The sequence below is a fragment of the Pelophylax lessonae genome, assembly GCF_965119305.1.
Source record: "Pelophylax lessonae genome assembly, chromosome: 3".
In the NCBI taxonomy this organism is placed as follows: domain Eukaryota; kingdom Metazoa; phylum Chordata; class Amphibia; order Anura; family Ranidae; genus Pelophylax; species Pelophylax lessonae.
In genome coordinates, this window is record NC_138770.1 from 31801544 (window position 1) to 31817966 (window position 16423).

Below are 16423 nucleotides of genomic sequence, written 5' to 3' on the forward strand. Positions count from 1 at the left end.
GACACCTCTGAGCTGGAGTTTCAGTCCAGGAAGTAATTGCTGACCCTGAATGCTATATGAACAGAGATGGCTCCATCCACCCAATGAATACAATGTCAGGAGGAGTACTGTGATATCTTTAGGAGGTTATAAATACTTGGAAGTGTCCCAAGGACATACATGCACCTAACATGAAAAAATAAATTCTGATTCTGGGTCCACTTTGAAGTGACTCACTAAAAAGGCAAGCCTAAAAAAAAATAAAATACTTCCCACTCCATGCTGCCGAGCTTCTTTGTCTTTCTTTAGCATCCAGCACACTTCCAGGAGTGCGCCCCCTGCTGTTCTTGTTGTCTTCTGGCTCCTGCACCATTAAAAGTCACAGTAGTGACATCGGGGCCAATGGAAGGGGTGGCACAGTGCCGCGGGGTTCCTGGAAGTATGCCGGATTTGGTGACATAGGGGCCAATGGAAGGGGTGACACAGTGCCGCGGGGTACCTGGAAGTATGCCGGATTTGGTGACATAGGGGCCAATGGAAGGGGTGGCACAGTGCCGTGGGGTACCTGGAAGTATGCCGGATGTGGAAGCGTCTTCAGCAAGCTTATCTTTTGCAGACAGCGGAGTTCAGTGGCGCCCCCTGAGGTAAGTGATAATGATTTTCTTTACAGGCTGAATTTGGCTGCATTTTGTTAACCTCCTGGCGGCCCTTTAAGTGGGTGTCAGCATTGGGAGGTGGCTTCCCGATTACACAATTGCTGTGATTCGCTGTCACAGTGGTCACACAATTGGAAGTCCATCCCCCTGGCTCCCGACCACAAAGAGAGATTGGGAGCTGTCAGTGACAGCTCAGTCAGGGTACTGGGAGAACACAGCGAGTGTGCGCTCAGCACAGAACCAGAGCTGCAAGGACGCACATGTGGGGTGGCTTGGCCTTGTGTAGCCGGTGGAATACCATGGAGTTCTGTGATCAGAGGGGAGCTGAACCTGTGATCCCCCCCCCCCCCCATTCATGTTTACCGCACACCTCCAGCTTCAGAGGCTAGATGCTGGTGGAGCACAGAGCACATTTGTAAAATACATAAATGTGTATTTTTTTCTTTTTACAGGGCATTCCTCAGATATTTTAAGTCCCCATTTTCACGTTGTAGCACGTTGTTGCACTATGCGCATAGGGCGGCCAATTTACACCGATCAGCCATACATTTATAACCACTGAGAGGTTCAATGAATACCATTGGTTATCTTGTTGCAGCGGCATCTGACAATTTGGTGGGATTTATTAGGCAGCAAGTAAACATGTTGTCCCTGAAGTTGATGTGTTGAAAGCAATAAAATGGGTATCACAGTTTGCTGTGTATGGAGCTGTGAAGCCGCAGACCAGTCAAGGTGCTGGTGCTGACCCATCTCCACAGACAAATGTATCTACAATGGGCATGTGAGCATCAGAACTGGATCACAGCGCAAAGTAAAAGAAAATGTGATCCATCAGACCAGGCCACCTTCTTCCATCATGTGGATGGCCTGGGTTGTGTGTGCGTCACTTGCCTACCTGGGAAAGAGGTGGCACCAGGATGCAGTATGGGAAGAAGGTAAGGTGGCAGAGGCAGTGCGATGCTTTGTTCCGTTCTGCAGGGAATCCCTGGGTCCTGCAATTCATGTAGATGTTACTTTATATATACGACTTACCTAAACATTGCTGCTGACCAATACACCCCTTCATGGAAAGGGTATTCAATGATGGCAGTGGCCCCTTTCTGCAGGATAATGTGGTTGAAGAATGGTATGAGAAAGACAGAAGTCTTTGTTAGAAAGTTTTTGTATGTTTAATTAAGAAATCATTTATAGCAGAGAGGGATTTGAGACTGAATGAGAGAGAGAGCCTGCTTGTGTCTGTCCAGATTCCTCACCCCCTCCCTTCGTGTGTGTGTAGAAAGGGAGGCAGAGAAATGATTGTGCCTGTCTGTGAAGCCTGTGAACATCTGAGAAATGAGTCATATACTCTAACATGTGATGTTTAAAAGAAGGTGATGTGAAAAAAACTTTGCAAGGTAAAGGAAGTTTTTTTTATATATGTAGCGCCCTCCTAGGTCAGGTGCTGTAAATGAGGTAAATTTAGTTGTTGGCTCGCTGTTAGAAGTGGAGACATGATTGTGTTTTTCCTTCTCTGAGTTCTGTAGATGCCGGCTTCCCTGTCTCCCCCTGTCTTTCCAGAACTTTATAGAAACATAGTAAGCAGGAGAGGGCGGAGTCTAAACTGGTCCTGAATACAGCCTCAGCCAATCCCTGGATGAGAAGAATGGCCATCAGAAATACTGGAATATGGGAAATACCAAACATTTGTGTGATGATTGGTACTCATGTAAGAGCCCATTCACACTAGCACTACTTGTGAGGCGACTTGTGTAGCCCCAGGTCGCTTGACATAACAAAAGCAATGTTAATCAATCAGTGCCGTCTTAATTGGCACTACTGAAGTCGCTCCGACTTCAGAAAAGGGTCCTGTACTACTTTGAGGCGACCTGTGATCCGACTGTCCCATATACTTCAATGGGAGTCGCCTCCTTATCTTAATTGAAGCGACTTGTTATCAGACTTTCCAGGAAGAAGAAAGAGATTAGCCAGGCATTCCCCACAGACAAAGTCGCCTGTCTCTTCAAAGTAGTGCACAAGTCTCTTCCAAGTCTCTAAACAAGTCTCTAAACAAGTCTCTAAACAAGTCTCTTCCAAGTCTCTTCCAAGTCTCTAAACAAGTCTCTTGAAGTCACGGGGCGACTTTCTGGTCATGGTAGTGTGAACCAGCCCTGTTCCCGATAACAAAACCCATACTTTGTTGTGCAGTTTGCGTCAATACAAAATGAATGGGCACAAATCGCACTGCAAAGAATCGCATGTGATTCAAACAGGAATGTAGTTCGATTCTTGTCCCAATCACAAGCAATTTCCCCCACCGCTCCTGTGTTTGTATAGAAAGGGAAAAACGCCATCTAGTGGGCAGTTTAAGAAATTATAGAACGCACAGTACATATCTGGCCACATGCAAAATAATCTACATAGGTATCCCGGTCCGCCGATAATAGGAAATCAGGGCTGCTGGAGGTGCTCACAGGGTTGGAGGAGATGTAGAGATGGTCCACCCCAAAGCTGACATCACTTCCACCGGTATTGGTGAGTACTTGACTGTAAGTATCAGTACTCGTACTCGTTTAAAAAAACGGTATTGGTGCAACCCTATGATCAGTGGTAATGACTATACACTGTCACTGTACTAACCGTCTGGGAAGGGGTTAAGATCGAGGGGCAATCAAAGGGTTAACTGTGTGCCTAAGAATGTGTTAAAGTAGAACTATAGGCAAAACTTTCTTTCTCATTTTGAATAGAGTAAGAAAGGGTGATAACTCCTGTCAGATTGTTTTTTGCCATCTGTGCCCCATTTGGGGGGGGGGGGGGGATTTACTTTCACTTCCTGTCCCAGAGCCAAACAGGAAGTGAGATAAAATACATGCAAATGAAGGGAGTTCCTTGGGGACAACCCAAAATTTAGGATTTTTATTACATTCAATGATAATGGTAAACAGGAAAAACAAAGAGGGTGACTCTCCCTAATGGGGACACAGGCAGCAATAAAAACTTACAGGGGTGATAATCCCTCTCCCCCTATATAAAACTAAAAAAAGTTTTGCCTTTAGTTATAAATGAATGTGTCTAATGTGTTCTGATTGTTACTATAAATCAATGTGTTCCTTTTCCATGCTTTGCAGGGAGAAGGAACAAAGAGATCATTCCCACTGTGCAGGGCCCGGTTTTGATGACAGAGCTCTGGGCTGTGATTGGACACAACTGACATGTTGTGTCTAATCACAGTGGGGGTTGGGACTTGGATGCATATGCACACCTCCTAAAACCCTGAAGAGGCCAGCAATGTGCAAGTACATCGCTCTGCATGCACGGGTTGCCTGTTTGATGTACAATGCGGGCGGGACATCCATAAGCAGTATAATCTGTTATTTGTAGGAACCATGCCTGATGAAGTCATTGTATGAGTATGATCTCTCAGTTATTTGTAGGAACCATGCTTGATGAAGTAACTGTATGAGTGTGAGCTCTCAGTTATTTGTAGGAACCATGCCTAATTAGTAATTGTTTGAGTATGATCTCTCAGTTATTTGTAGGAACCATGCCGGATGAAGTCATTGTACAAGTAGGATCTCTCAGTTATTTGTAGGAACTATGCCTGATGAAGTCATTGTATGAGTATGATCTCTCAGGTATTTGTAGGAACCATGCCTGATGAAGTCATTGTACGAGTACGATCTCTCAGGTATTTGTAGAAACCATGCATAAGTAATTGTATGAGTACGATCTCTCAGTTATTTGTAGGAACCATGCCTGATGAAGTCATTGTATGAGTACGATCTTCCAGATATTTGTAGGAGCCATGCCTGATGAAGTCATTGTATGAGTATGATCTCAGTTATTTGTAGGAGCGATGCCTAATAAGTAACATTGTATGAGTACGATCTCTCAGTTATTTGTAGGAACCATGCCTGATGAAATCATTGTATGAGTACGATCTCTCAGATATTTGTAGGAGCCATGCCTGATGAAGTCATTGTTTAAGTATGACCTCTCAGGTATTTGTAGGAACCATGCCTGATGAAATCATTGTATGAATACGATCTCTGAGTTATTTGTAGGAACCGTGCCTGATGAAGTCATTCTATGAGTACAATCTCCCAGTTATTTGTAGGAACCATGCCTGATGAAGTCATTGTATGAGTACAATCGCCCAGTTATTTGTAGGAACCATGCCTGATAAAATCATTGTATCAGTACGATCTCTCAGTTATTTGTAGGAACCATGCCCGATGAAGTCATTGTATGAGTACAATCTCCCAGTTATTTGTAGTATCCATGCCTGATGAAGTCATTGTATGAGTACAATCTCTCAGTTATTTGTAGCAACCATGCCCGATGAAATCATTGTATGAGTATGATCTCTCAGTTATTTGTAGGAACCATGCCTGATGAAGTCATTGTATGAGTATGATATCTCAGTTATTTGTAGGAACCATGCCTGATGAATTCATTGTACGAGTGCGATCTCTTAGTTATTTGTAGGATCCATGCCTGATTTAAGTCAATTAAGGAGTGGATTTCTAAAATAAATTGTTGGAAGACTGTGACAAGCATTCATTCCACCATTACAAATTATTGATATAGTCACAGGGCTTTCCTATGATCGTCAGATCCATCTAGTGACCACAATGCAGCATTTTTCCTGAAATACCAAAATCAGGAATAGTGCAACATGGCCTTATGGTCACTAGGTGGAGCCTGGAGCCTTTCTATGATCTGGAGAAAGATCATAGAAAATCACTGTATGGAGTCAAATTCAACCAACATTTGTCAAGGATGGATGATAGCTTCTCACATTCGTCCAACTTTTTTTTTTAAGTGTTTGTAAAGCTTACACCAAAAAATATACTCAGCCAATGAAAGGTAATGACATGTTTATTTTTCTCCTGCTATCAATGGCCAACACGGTACAACACTTCATCCATGTCTTTGGTGATCTCCTTATGAAGTGTTTCTTACATGATGAAGATCAGCCATGGAGTATATCTGAGGTGTATATCAGGGTGTACTTCTACCCCACATGAGAGCTGTGATGTCCAGCAACATTCATATAGAAGACATTTCCCGTACTCAAGGCATTAATACACCCCGAGGGTTGTGTGGGATCCCTGATGTACAGGAAGACAGGACTTCAGTGAGGAACAATTCCCTCACTCAGGACAGGAAAATGGCTTCTCCCCTGTGTGCAATCTCTGATGTGTGTTAAGATTGGACTTAACTGAAAAACATTTACCACACTCAAGACAGGAATATGGCTTCTCCCCTGTGTGAGATCTCTGGTGTGTGTTAAGATTGGACTTCACTGAAAAACTTTTCCCACACTCATGACAGGAATATGGCTTTTCCCCCATGTGAGATCTCTGATGTGCGTAAAGACTAGAATTACGTGAAAAACATTTTCCACACTCAGGACAGGAATACGGCTTCTCCCCCATGTGAGATCTCTGATGTGTGTAAAGACTGGAATAACGTGAAAAACATTTCCCACACTCAGGACAGGAATACGACTTCTGTCCTGTGTGAGATCTCTGATGTGTTTTAAGATTGGATTTATTTGAAAAACATTTCCCGCACTCAGAACAGGAAAGTGGCTTCTCCCCCGTGTGCAATCTCTGATGTGTGTAAAGACTGGACTTTCTTGAAAAAAATTTCCCGCACTCAGGACAGGAATAAGGCTTCTCCCCTGTGTGAGATCTCTGATGTGTGTAAAGATTGTACATCTGTGAGAAACATTTCCCGCACTCAGGACAGGAAAGTGACTTCTCCCCTGTGTGAGATTTCTGATGTCTGTAAAGATGGGAAATATGTGAAAAACATTTCCTGCACTCAGGACAGGAATACGGCTTCTCCCCTGTGTGACATCTTTTATGCACATTAAGACCAGATTTAAAAGAGAAACACTTCCCACACTCAGTACAGGAAAACCTCTTATCAATTGGCAGGACAGCACTGTCCCTCACAGTCTTAGGCTCCTCAGGATAAGAGGAATACGATGGTCCATCTACACTGTATGGTGCCGGATGGACATTTGAGGTAGCCGGGTTTTCTCCTGGACTATACTGTGTGATGTCCTCATCTTCTACTTTACAGTCTGGAGACAAAGTGAGACAATCCTCTGAGGTTTTCCTCATCTCCTGTCCATCTACTAAAATAGAAATACAAAGATTATTACTAGACATCAGCAGATTGGTTCCCCTAAACCAGGACTCCACCCACATCAGACAGCTTTGTCTCTGAGTATCTTACAATTCCCCCCTCAAGGTAACTAGTAAATGTGTCCTCTGATCTCCTACCAGTTAATTTCTTTATTCATGGACCTTAGTCAGAGAGTGAGGAAACAATGAGAACTGTCTTTTATAGGAGTGACAGTGATGAGGGGATTATAGGACGAGTGTCCCCTCCCCCTCTATAACTCATTGCTATCTTCCCAACACAAGAAGTCCTGCACTTCCTTATTTAGTCCATGATTTAGTCATGAATAACAGCAGAGCTGAACCCCACCAGAGGTCAGAGAGTGAAAATGAGGGGAGAACAATAGATTTGGGACGGACGGTTTAGGCCGAGCAAAAGTTTGGACCGAACATCGCCTGTTCGCAAAAGAACAGATTTTGCAGATCGTTCAGCAGGTGTTCACCCCACTAAATGCCCTGCAATGCACTGAGCGCTGCACCGTGCGTTCTAAGCCCTGATTGGGCAAAGCTTTGCCCAATCAGGGCACAGTGAATAGCTGGTTGTTAAGGAGCAAGGCCAGGAAGCCAGCCGCCGCGTCCATAACAACTGATAAGTCATCAGCTGTCAATGGACTTCCTTACTGACAGCTGAATAAGAAAAATACATTCCGGCAATAAAAGGAAAAAAAAAAGCGTAGGGGTCTTACCTGGTATGGATTTTAATGGGAACCCCACAGCAAAATAAAGAAAAACAATGTGGGGTCCCCCCAAAATACATACCAGACCCTTATCCGAGCATAAAGTCTGGCAGGCCAGGAAAGGGGGGGGGGGACAAGTGAGCGCCCCAACCTCCATAACCCTACCAGGCCACATGCCCTTAACATGGGGGATGGGTGCTTTGGGGAAGAGGGGGCTCTGCCCCCCCTCCACCCCAAAGCACCTTGTCCCCATGTTGATGACAAAGGTCTCTTCCCCACAACCCTGTCCAGTGGTTGTGGGAGTCTGCCGGCAAGGGGCTTATCAGAATCTGGAAGCTCCCTTTAACAAGGGGACCCCCAAATCCCAACCTGCCCATGTGAATGAATATGGGGTACATGGTACCCCTACCCATTCACCAAATATGTGTAAAAATAAATAAAATCAGGAGGCAGTTTTCCTTTGTTTTTTTGTTTTTTAAAGTGTCCCCCGGGGTAAATCCATCGTTAATCATGACGCCACCGCTGGACTGGAAAAACAAAATCAGGGTTCATACACATTTTCACCAATAAATATTCCGTGACTTATGACACGTAAATATTCATGACCTAAAGTTACATGAAATGTCTATGTATACATGTTAAATAAGAAGAAAATCCATGTCACACCCAGCATATTTTTACTAAAATAAATGACAATCTTGGTAGTGTACAGTACCTCTGCAGTTAGGTTTTCGTTTCTGGATACAGCGTGACTCAAAATGGTCCCTTGTTTTACAGTGTATGAGATGGAAGCACCGCTGCTGCAGCTTGGGTGAAAAAGCCAGCGATCGGATTGGAAGCGGTCAAGCACGCAGCTGCAGACTGGTGCTTTGCACCTTTAGCGTGGCTAGACAGCGCTGCCTCTCCCATGTTCGAAATGTCAAACGTTTTAGCAGACATGATACAGGAGGTGGACAGAGGCTGCGGACATGGTAGAAGAGATGGTCAGAGACTGCAGACATGATACAAGAGATGGTCAGAGACTGCGGACATGATACAAGAGATGGTCAGAGACTGCAGAGATGATAAAAGAGATGGTCAGAGACTGCGGACATGATACAAGAGAAGGTCAGAGACTGCGGACATGATACAAGAGATGGTCAGAGACTGCGGACATGATACAAGAGATGGTCAGAGACTGCGGACATGATACAAGAGGTGGTCAGAGACTGCGGACATGATACAAGAGATGGTCCGTGACTGCGGACATGATACAAGAGATGGTCAGAGACTGCGGACATGATACAAGAGGTGGTCAGAGACTGCGGACATGATACAAGAGATGGTCCGAGACTGCGGACATGATACAAGAGATGGTCAGAGACTGCGGACATGATACAAGAGATGGTCAGAGACTGCGGACATGATACAAGAGAAGGTAAGAGACTGCGGACATGATACAAGAGGTGGTCAGAGACTGCAGACATGATACAAGAGGTGGTCAGAGACTGCGGACATGATACAAGAGAAGGTCAGAGACTGCGGACATGATACAAGAGAAGGTCAGAGACTGCGGACATGATACAAGAGATGGTCAGAGACTGCGGACATGATACAAGAGATGGTCAGAGACTGCGGACATGATACAAGAGATGGTCAGAGACTGCGGACATGATACAAGAGGTGGTCAGAGACTGCGGACATGATACAAGAGGTGGTCAGAGACTGCGGACATGATACAAGAGGTGGTCAGAGACTGCGGACATGATACAAGAGATGGTCAGAGACTGCGGACATGATACAAGAGATGGTCAGAGACTGCGGACATGATACAAGAGATGGTCAGAGACTGTGGACATGATACAAGAGAAGGTCAGAGACCACGGACATGATAGAAGAAAGAAGAGCACTAGGGGGGTCGGAGAGCACAGGGGAAGCAGAGAGCACTGGAGGAGCTGAAGGGCACGGGGGAGGGGGACTGGAGAGAATTAAGGGCTCTTTCACACGGGCGTTCCTTTTTTTTTGCCCGATCAGGTCCTTTTTTTTTTTTGTAACGGACACGGATGACACTTGTGTCATCCGGTCCGTATGTCCGTTTTTCATCCCATCCGTTTGCGGATGAAAAACTGACATAATGCATGTCTATGTAAATACGGATGTCTGCGGATGACACCACTGACATCCGTTTTTGCTTCAGTTCCGTTTTTTGAAAGGAAGAAAAAATAGGGTTCTCCTCCGTTCAAAAAAACTGAACTGACAAAAAACGGATGTCAGAGGATGATCATCCGATGACATCCGTATTTACATAGAGATACATTATGTCCGTTTTTCATCCGCAAACGGATGGGATGGAAAACGGACATACGGAACGCCCGTGTGAAAGAGCCCTAAGGGGGGTTTGGAAAGCATTGCAGGGAGTTGGAAGGCGCAGGGGGGTGGAGAGCCCTGGGGGGAGGGGCAGGCAGGGAAAACCAGGGGGATGGAGAGCATAGGGGGAGAGGGGGAACTGGAGAGCACTGTCTGGGGGGGAACTGGAAATCACTGAGGGGGGAGCTAGGGAGCACAGGGGGGTGGAGAGCACTGGGGGAGCCAGAGAGAATGGGGGGGATGAAAAGCACTGTGAGGAGCTGAAGAGCACGGGGGGGGGGGGCTGAGAGCACGGGGGGAGGTTAAGAACACTGGGGGGGCTAAAGAGCACTGGGGTGGTGGGGTTAATAGCACTAAGGGGGTGGGGTTAATAGCACTGAGGGGGGGGGTTTAATAGCACTGAGGGGGGCCAGCAAGGGAAGTTGTCCTGCAGCCGCTGAGAGGAGGAGTAACAGGCATTCAGCGACAGCATGAGGAATATGGAAAGTTCAATTCATCTATATGCAGCTGTCCCATCCCATCCCCCTCCTATCCAGCACACAAACGAGACCCCTCGGGCACTCTCACTGACCTTCTTCCTGCCTCTGGAGCTGCCTTCTTCACACGGAGATGCGGGCGGCCCGGCGGACACCGGCCTGACACCCCCCAGTGAGCGCTTGGATTTACATCTGGGGGGGCACTGTTTTTTTATTTTTATTAAAGCAATTGTCAAAAACTGCCTACTCATTCACATGGGGGGGACCAGGATCTGGGGGCTTCCAGATTCCGATAAGCCACCTGCCAGGGTTGTGGAGAGCAGGCTCTTGTCCCCAGCAACATGGGGGGTGGGTGCAGAGCCCCCCCTTGCCCCAAACCCCCTCCCCATGTTGAGGGTCATGTGGTCTAGTATGGTTTAGGAGGAGTGGCGCTCACTCGTTCCCCCTTTCTTGACTTGCTGAGCTGCATGCTGGGATAATGGTATAGTATGGATTTTGGGGGGGGGGACCCCCACTCCGTTTCCTTTTAACGTTGTTCTATTGCTGGCAATGGTATTGTATTGTCAGCAATTTAAAGTGGTTGTAAAGGCAGAAGGTGCATTCTATGCATTAAGATAAAAAGCCTTGTGTGTGCAGCAGCCTCCCTCAGCCACCATAATACTTACCTGAGCCCCATCTCGATCCAGCTAGGTTGCAGGAGTGTCTCAGCTGTCTGAGACTCCCCCATCCTCAATGGCTGAGACAGCAGCGTGGCCCATTGGCTTCTCCGCTGTCAATCAAATTTAGTGAGCCAATGAGGAGGGGGGGTGGTGCCGGGCTGTGGCTCCGTGTCTGAATGAACCCAGGGAGCTGCAGCTTGACTTAGGTTACCCCACATCCAGCTGCTTGCTGTGGGGGCACTTCTCAGGAGGGAGGGGCCAGTAGTGCCAAACAGGGACCTAAGAAGAGGAGGATCTCGTCTGCTCTGTGCAAAACCAACTACACAGAGGAGGTCAGTATAATGTTTGGTATTTTTAACAAAACTGAAAAACGAGATTTTAGTATCACTTTAAATGTGAACTGACTCGTTTTTATCCTTATAAATGTCATTATTGCTGCAGCAGGTTCTATACATGGTACAGATGTGCCACTTTACAGGCAGACTAAGGGAATGATGTAATGTACAACATAGAGTATATAATGCAAGGGCCAACAGTATGTCATGTACAACATAAATGATACAGTGTAAAGGTCAGGAGTCAAAATATTGGTATTCAGTAATCAGAGGAATCATGTTCACATGAGACAAGTTGCAGAGGTCCCACACCGCTGCCTCCCATCTCCTGGGACTGCACTCAGTGACTTGGGTGTGAGACTATACAGACATATCCCTCCACCCGCCACAGCCAGCAAATAACAGAGCAAGTAACCCCGGGAGAATTGTTCTATCAGAGATCTTACTAGACCTGGGCATGGGGAAGGAGACTCAAGATTCATTTCCCATGTGCCTAGGTCTAGTAACACCTATGGTGAAAATCAACATTTTGCTTCCAGCTGAAACCCAGAATCTCGATAAATCCAGTCTAGAGACATAAATTGTGTCTGCAGCACAGAGAAGGAAGATTATCCGAGAGAAATACAGGAATACAGGACGGGGAACACAGCTCAGGAAAGTGACCAGGGTATTACAGGCTGATATCAACCAGCCCTTGCCCTACTCTGGACCAATCAGTGAGCAGTATGGGTGGAGGAATGTATTTAGTGTTAATGACCCACCTGTGCTGATCTCTGTAGGAGTGTCCTCCTCTATAAATGTCCCCGTTATTCCATCCTCCTCCATAGACTGCTGATCATCCCTCACATACCTCTCTTCTTCTTCTGCTTTAATCTCAACTTTTATATCTATCTGATCTTCACCCTAAACCAAGAAAAAGAAATAACATTTAATTGGTAAACTATAAGCTCACATTATAATCCACACATCATCTTCACAATTTATGTTCTAAATGCTCCGTCCCACCAACCTTGTAACAGTGAGGGATGGTGTGACCTTCCTGTGTGGAATCCCGGGAATACAGAGGACGGGGACATCTCTCTGGTGGGTTCCTGGTATTAGGTGGCTCCATCATATCCTTGTGTCCTTCTGACAACTCCTCCATCACTCCATACTCCTCATCTTCCTCTTTATACTCTTCTTTAACAACAATATTATCCTCCCCGAGGTTTCCTCTCTGAATATATAATAAAACATTCATTGTAACAAATATGCTGTGTACAAATTAGAACTACCAATAATTGTCAGTCATCTACCTGATGATGGTGAGGGATGGTGTGACCTTCCTGTGTGGAATCCCAGGAATACAGAGGACGGGGACATCTCTCTGGTGGGTTTCTGTAGATGGATGACTCCTCCATGGTGTCCTGGTACAGATCTTTGTGTTCTTTTGGAAATTCTGACTTCTCCATCACCCCATCCTCATCATCATCCTCTTTTATCTCTTCTTTAACCTCAACTTTAGAATCTCTCAGGTTTCCACTCTGAATATATAATAAAAATGACATCAATGGTAACAATGCAGATAATGTACAGATCCTAATGATACTATCAGTGATTGTTCCTCATCTACCTGATGATGGTGAGGGATGGTGTGACCTTCCTGTGTGGAATCCCGGGAATACAGAGGACGGGGACATCTCTCTGGTGGGTTCCCATTACTGGATCCATCTGTAGGAAACACACACACTGACTGAATACATTGTTTCTATGTGTTTTTCAGATGATGGGGGATCTAGGTGGATCCTCCGTACTGCTCTCTCCTTTACAATAAAGTCTCCTCTTACCCGGTGATGTGAGGGGCGGCTGATTCTCCATCATGACGTCCTTGTAGAGATCCTTGTGTCCTTCTAAATACTCCCACTCCTCCATGGAGAAATAGAAAGTGACATCCTGACACCTTATAGGAACCTGACACACACAATGATACAGTCACCATCCAGACACATCCCTTGTCTGTTACTGGATAATGTCCCAGAATTCCCAGCACCGCTCACCTCTCCTCGATCATCTCTCTGGTGACTTCTAGAATCTTCTTTTTATTTCTCTATCAGGGAGGGAGGTGGAAGCAATGTGATGGTCATATGATCTCCAGACTTCACAGGAGGAAAACTCTAGATCTGAACACAAATAGTAAAATAAAATGAAATTCCCAGAATCCTCCTCACCTCACCATTCAGGTCATCATTTTATTATAGCCTCACTTCACACTGAGGTATAATTTACCCACACAGGACCTCCACACTACATCATTACGTACAACACAGGACAAACAGTCCCACTTTGCTAGTGAGCATGCTAAGGAACCACCCGCATCCTAAGAGCTTCAGTAAAAAGAAAAAAGCCAGATGGATGGACATTGGAAGGAGGAGCTGTGAGGTCAGTGTGATGTCATAGGACATATAGACTCTGGATGGAGGGACATTTAGATGGGGAGATTTGAGGGGCCCTCTATATGAGGCTCCTGTGCTAACCAAATAATTGTTCCTGGGTGCCTCCCACTTCTCCTAAAATGAAGAGTGAACTTTGACCTTTACAATACAGAAATCTGTCAGGAATGTGTGAAAGTAATCTCTCATGTGATCAGGTGACGTGCGGAGGAACGGAGTGTAAATAGCAGACAATTTTCTCCAGAGCTCTTAATGGTGGGGATGGATTTTGCTGCATGCTGGTGCCAAGTTTCCACCCCCCAGGGTCACTGCAGGTGTGGAGAAAAGCTGTGTAAGAGGATATGGAGGAGAGATGAGGAGGAGATCCAGGAATCAGGATAAAGGTCAGGACAAGCAACAGACGAGCGCATCCAAGAGATGAAGCCAGGGTCACTACACAGAAAATCAATCCAAGGAAACAACAGGCAGGACGAGGAATAGCAAGAAGGAGCTCAGAGACAAATGAGAATATTGCTGAGCCAATGGGAGATTATCTCAGCATGACTTAAATAATGAAGGAGATGAGGGGGAAGGGAGGTGACCATAGATACATGGAAGTTCAGCAGGAATCGGTCACATTTCCATCCATGTGTGGTTAGCTTTGGAAGCAAGATACATTAATCATCAACTGATCCCCTTGAAGGGGTTAATCTACTTATTACCTCTGCCGCCAGATCCTGCAGTGTCTCCCTCTACGTTCTATGGAACGTCCTCTGTACCTGACATCACTTCCTGTCTGTACTGACATCACTTCCTGTCTGTATTCCATAGAGACTTCCTGTCTGGGTAGAAGTGAGATCACCATCTTGTGGAGCTCAGAGGAACTGCTGCCCTGAGAAAAATCGGGTAGTGTGTAGTGATGGGAAGTTCGACTCTTTGAAGTGAATCGGTTCATTTCGAGTCACTCACTGAAATGAACCGATTCATGAATCGAATCTTCAGTTCATTTGCTGAGTCTGCTGACAAGCAAGTGAACCGGAGCTCTGACTCAACCCGAAGTAAGCTTCGGTTCACTTGCTTGTCTGCAGACTCAGCAAATGAACTGAAGAATCGATACAACAACCAAGCAGTGTATACCATAAACATAGAATGAACCCACAGAGCTGACATTCTAATAAAGCCATTCTAATAATATTGCAGTCATTAAAAATATTTGATATTGTTTTATTAAAAATTGTTTTTTTTATTTTAAATCCTGTTTAGTGTTTAGAAACATTTACAAAGGGTTAAATAATTAACCCTTTGTCTGTCCCCGCTGCCTGATTTAGCACTGCTGCTGCATGATTGCTTTGGTGTATTGTTGTTCTGGTGGTGATTTTAGTGTACTTGCTCAAACGATTCTTTTAGCATGATCGGTTCTTCTAACCGAGTCTTTGACTCAGTAACTGGTCTGGACTGGTATGGGGAACTGTGATTGGCTTCTTTCCACTTTGCAGCATGTAAATGTGCTAGGAGATTCTGATTGGTTGCAGGGCAAGGCTAAACTCTCACTCTAGGATTAGATTACTGACCCTGTGTCTTCTATTTAGTGACTCACAAATTAACTGTTTTCCTACCGAGTCATTCACTGAGAGGAACCGAGTCATCCAGTTCACTGAAAAGAATAGATTCAAAAGAACGATTCGTTCATGAACTGGACATCACTAGTAGTTTGAACACGGCCTTGTGCTGTGTGTGTATATACTATATATCCTTCCCCTTTCTCTCCTCCCTGAGTGTGTATGAAGAGGCGGAGCTCCTGCTGGAACAGCGGTCGGAGGAGGAAGCCGAGTCTAGGAGGGAGACTTGCAGGAGTGAGTGAGGAGGATCCAGTTCCTTTGCCATCGGAGGTGAGGAGAGTGTGAAGGATGTTTGTGACTCTGGTATCTGAAAAGCTGGGAGTCATATTGCTCTGGTGAGTGGGAAAACACTACTAAGGGTCGCCCTCACCATCACGTGTGTAAGAGGTGGAAGAAGGCGTGGCTACACTACAGCTGGCACAGTTTGGAGCACGGAGAACTTTCACACCTTATCAACTTTTCATTAGGTTGTGATCTTCATTGAAGTAGATGCAATGTGGAAGCAGTGGACTTGCAGAGAACACTATATTGAGCAAAAAATATTGTATGATTACATGAATTTGCACAGGTTTTTACTTTATAGAAAATATTATAAGATAATGAAGTAGGTGTAAAGTAGAAGCAGTGGATCTGCAGGGAACAGCATCTTGAGCACAAAGCACTTTATGTTGTATATGAATTTTCACATGGATCAGCATACGTAATTTATTGATAAACACCATAAGATGAATGAAGTAGGTGTAAATCTAGACCTAGGAAACACAAGGGAGGTGGAGTGGGAATCCTCCTATCCTCACAGAGCACCTTCCAGGTTCTCCACTCTCCTCCCTCTCATCATTTGAAGCTCACTGTACGTCTATTTTCTCCAATCTCCTCTAGAATTGCTGTGATCTATCGGCCCACTGGACCAGTATTACCTTTCCTTGATGACTTCTCTGCCTGGCTGCCCTACTTTCTCTCTTCTGAAATCCCCACAATCATTCTCAGCGACTTCAACATCCCTGTTACTACGAACACTTCTGCTACTTCCAAACTTCTCAGTCTAACCTCCTCATTTGGCCTGAAGAAATGGATACACAATGGATAGAGGCTTCT

General features: G+C 45.4%; 1 protein-coding gene and 1 pseudogene across 2 annotated transcripts in view; both read right to left on the reverse strand.

The window, feature by feature from the left end:
• The window catches only part of LOC309550273, a 38919-nt pseudogene that overhangs the window by 19257 nt on the left and 3239 nt on the right, over positions 1-16423 (reverse strand). The window contains exons 2-3 of the transcript in view: positions 6004-6586; positions 5771-5919 (exon numbers count right to left, since the gene is read on the reverse strand). The product of the transcript in view is annotated as an uncharacterized misc_RNA (transcript). The remainder of the gene's footprint in view (positions 1-5770; positions 5920-6003; positions 6587-16423) is intronic.
• Positions 5494-16423, reverse strand: part of LOC309550733 (uncharacterized protein) — a 65384-nt gene continuing 54454 nt past the window's right edge. Inside the window, exon 2 of the mRNA XM_082251070.1 lies at positions 5494-5788. The gene's annotated coding sequence lies outside the window, so the exon portion shown is untranslated. The remainder of the gene's footprint in view (positions 5789-16423) is intronic.